Raw genomic sequence first — 4,582 nt, forward strand, 5'->3', positions numbered from 1 at the left:
GCTAATTGACTGAGGTGTTACTCTGTGCAAATGCAATACTGTGCATTTGTCTTAGCTACATGCAAAGACATTTTAAAAAATACTATAAAAAGTAAACGGCAAAAATTAATGTTTGGAAAATAAAATATATTTTTAACTCAATTAAGGCAGTAGTCATAAAATAACACCTATAACTAAATTTGTACCATTTAAACTTAGTGCCTAAGACATTTGTACAGTCCTGTATGTTTTCTTGTATATGGCACTGAGAGATAAGCGATGATAGGGTGATTCTGCATATGCTCTGATATCTAACAGGGCCAACACACTAGACTGTACCATAGTACTTTTAAGGTCTACAACTTATGAATCATATTCATACAGTGTAGAAAGAGAGCCCGAAGGGCTAATGACACTTCCCCAAATTACACATAAGACAGATATTTAAATTGCTTTTTGGTCACTTATTGATTTTCACTTAGTGATGTTTGAATGCACATAGCATGTGAATTTTAAAAAGCTGTTAAATTATAAATATTATTATACTATATCAAGATTCAAGATGACATTTTTCAAATTGTCACAAACATAGTACACAGAATACAGCCAGTGAAATGTAAACCAGATTGGCTGCTCAGATAATTGTGCATTAGATAAAAGAAACTATAGAATAAAATAAAATATGAGAAAATAAAGGAAAATAAGAGGAAATATATTAGATAATAATAGTGCAAATATATTTTTGTATGTGCAAAAGGCAAGTACAAATTGTATGAAATGTAATGAGGTATGACAATAACAAACCAAAAACAGTAACTTTGGCAGTGACAATGACAATGTAAGGTGCTGTGTGCAAAATGCAGAATTAATGGAAGTATGATTGTAAAGTAAAACTGATTATGGGCATGCTGGCATTAAGAAGTCTGATAGCTTCTGGGAAGAAGTTCCCCCTAAGCCACCCAGATTTGGCCATCAGACTGTGGAAGTGCCTGCCCGATGCTAGTGGACTGAAGAAGTAGTAACTGGGATGATTAGGGTCCTTGATGATTTTAAAAGCCCTGTTTCTTCATCGACTGATGTATATATCCTACAGAGAGGGAGGAGCAGACCCTGAGATGAACTCTGCTAAGTGCACTACCCTCTGAAGGGCTTTACAGTCCTGTTTGGAGCAATTGCCATACCAAATTGAATTGCACAATCAAAAGAAAAGCATATAACATTGTTAATATCAATACAAATATATAAATTAAACCAAATGACTCAAAAGCTAGAATAAAGTAATCTCGAAGTAATTAAGAAACGTAAAAGAGAACACTTGCACCCCTTGTGACAAGAAACTGCATCAGAAAACGATAGTGATTTTAAATGAAAACATTAAGGGAACTCTAGTACCCCCTTGCGGTAAGAAAAATGGACCGGATAGCGAAAGAGATTTTAAATTTAGACTTAGAGAACAATAGCACTCCCTTGTGGAAAGAAAAATATAGCATCACATATTTTACAATAAAGCATATCAGATATACCACATACTGTGATTTTAATCTGTTTCCAGATTTTGTCTGACTTATCGCAGCAGCAGTGCGTTCTTCATATGGATTTACACAACAAAATAAACATAACATTAGCCAAGTAAGCCTTCTGCAAATCCTGCAATGAGGTCCACATTCACAGTCACTCTGAGTGAAATGGTCTATTTTTGGGATCTTACACAAACTCACTCATTTAAGACATGACTTATCATAGATAATTTGAGATTATATGATATGTAGAAATATGAGTGTAACATATTTCCAGACACCATTTACATAGAACCCATTGGAATCATACATAAGACATAATAATGCAAATCATTGGCACCATTGTAGAATGATGACCTCAGCAGCTGCCCGTACTGAATAATATGATCTTCAATGTACTCCTATCTTTCTTTCGCTCAGACCCTAAATACTATGACAGTCTCAAATGTGACTGCTTATTATTATCCCAAGGGACAAAGGGTGGGAGAAGGAATTACAACCTGACTGGTACATCAGTCCATATCAAAGCATAATGTTCACAGCTTTCATTATACCTAGAGGCAATTTATATTATTCAGTCCACTTTTTGCCAAGTTTCACAGGAGGTGGGAAATAAAGAAGGAAACCTTGGTGAGCACAGGGAGAACATGAATACAAACACTGAACAGACAGTAATCCAGGCTCAGGGTAAAACAATGGATCCTTGAATTGTTTTACATAAGAATGGCTGATCTTTATTGTGGCTTTTATTTGGAAAAAGTTAAATTCTCAAAAGATGCTGACGAATGACAATGTATGTTGATTTAAAATTTCGTAATTGCCCTAAAACAATAGACGTAATTACATTTCTGGTCTGCTGAATCATACAGTACCTATAGTGTAACTAATCAGAAAGATGATAAAATTGTAAAATTTCATAGCATAACTTCAGCAGGGCAGAGGAATTCAAGAAGAAAAATGTGCAAAAAAGAAGCACTATAGAAACATATTGACCACCCTGGCTACATTTTGTGTTGAAATATACTTAAAGTGGACAAAAATGTGATTTCCATGCTTACTAATTGAAATGATAGACTATAGAATATTCACTGTTTGAATAGGAAAATTTGTTTGTCAGTATTATTGATAAAGTTCAGGGCTATATAAATTTGGGAAGTGCAGAAAAAAGATAAATGGAATGAATAATTGTGTGAATAGAAATTGGTTAAAATAACATGATGCAATATACAGTATATATATATATATATATATATATATATATATATATATATATATATATATATATATATATATATATATATACACATGTCTTATGCCAGATTCTATCTGCTCAACAGCCTGGGCCTTTCTTTGTCAGATTTTTTATTTCATGATACGCCAAATGTTTTTAGTTTAGTTTAGTTTAGTTGGCCAGTTCAGCTGTTCAGTTCAGCTTCAACTATAAACTATATATATCTTGCTGAAATATGCAAGAGCTTCCCTGATAAAGACATCATCTGGATAGAAGCATATGTTGACCTGAATGAAATGAACAATTTAGTACATTCTTGAAAAGAAATGTACTGACATTCTTGAAAAGAAATGTACTGGCAAGCTGAGCAATACCAAAAAAACTTGGAAGACAACTGTGATGGGTGAAGGGGATGACTATTAACTGACCACTGATAACACTGAAGAACAGAAAGATGATAAGAAGAGATTACACAGAAAGAAAAAAACATCTATTAAAGCCTCCCTAGTTCTAAAAGAAGATTCCTTGACAGATAGAAACAAGATAAAGTAGAATATAGATTTTAAAAAAGCAAAGGGAGAAAGAAAGGAGGGTCTCGGCATCCAAAGCATACTACATCCTCTGTTAAACATGGAGACTGTGTTATTGCTGCCAATAATATGTCACTGGTGTTTACTGATTATGTGACTGCTGATAGAAACAGCACAACAAATTCTAATTTTAAAGCATGCTGTAAAATGGTGTAAAACACATATTATAGTGTTTAACAGTATAGCTGGATAATCTCAAAACACTTGATAATGCTGATGCTGTCTAGATGCTTGATGCTGATGCTGTCTTGATAATGCTGATGCTGATGCTGTCACATGGAACCAATGTGGAACTAGTGAAAACTTGCCAAAGCTTTCCAGAAAAATAGCTGCCAAAAATTAAATATTAAAATTAAGTAGTACATCATACAGTCACCATGTAACTTATATGTAGTATGATCAAAATAAATAAAGGAATTTGTAATCTTAAGAGCAGAGGTACCCGAACATTTTCCATGAAGAAAAAGGAAGGGCCATGAAGGGCCAAAAATCAAACTTGATTGAAGGCTGTGGGCCAAAAGAGATTGTTTCTTTTATTTCACATTACCTTGTAATCTGCTTAAGTCATGCAGTTTCATTTTCAGTTTAGAGTTTTCTAGTTCAGCAAAATTTATAGGACAGTAAAAACCTAGAAGAAATCCTATTTATACTATACTGCCTAATCAAGCTATACACCAACACATCTATATGCTTGTATTATCAGTAAACTCTAATGAGACAGGAAGCTAGTCTTTCTTTTTCAAAAGTTTTGCTAAATTGGGCTGCAGTTGACAAATGTACTGTAGTTGAGAGTCATTTAGTTTACGTTTTAGTTTGCACTTGTTAATGTTCATCTGACTAAAACTCTGTTCACAGACGGAGGTACCACCAAAGGTTTTTGTAGCTTAAAAATAAAATTGAAATGTTAAATAAGAAATGAAGATCTGTGTCAGTGGTATTTCCCCCTTTTTAAATAGTGATTAGATTTGAAATCTGTTGCATCAATGTAGATATTACGGTCAAAGTTTGGCATCAACGTCTGCTTGTGTTCACAGTTCAAGCTGATGATGGTGGTGTCAAGTTCACAGATATGATTTACCTAGAGCACATTATGGCTTTGTTAGAGCTGCAATTGTGGAATCCTTTTGCCTTGAAATGGAACAAAGCCTCAAATAAACGTTGTGGAAACAATTTCCATGAACAGTTTCAGCTGTTCTGGGATCATAATATTGAAATAAAATAATCAAAACAGCGCATTGTGCTTAGACGTGTTTCATTCCCTGCTC

Source organism: Silurus meridionalis, chromosome 17 (assembly GCF_014805685.1).
Source record: "Silurus meridionalis isolate SWU-2019-XX chromosome 17, ASM1480568v1, whole genome shotgun sequence".
NCBI lineage: Eukaryota > Metazoa > Chordata > Actinopteri > Siluriformes > Siluridae > Silurus > Silurus meridionalis.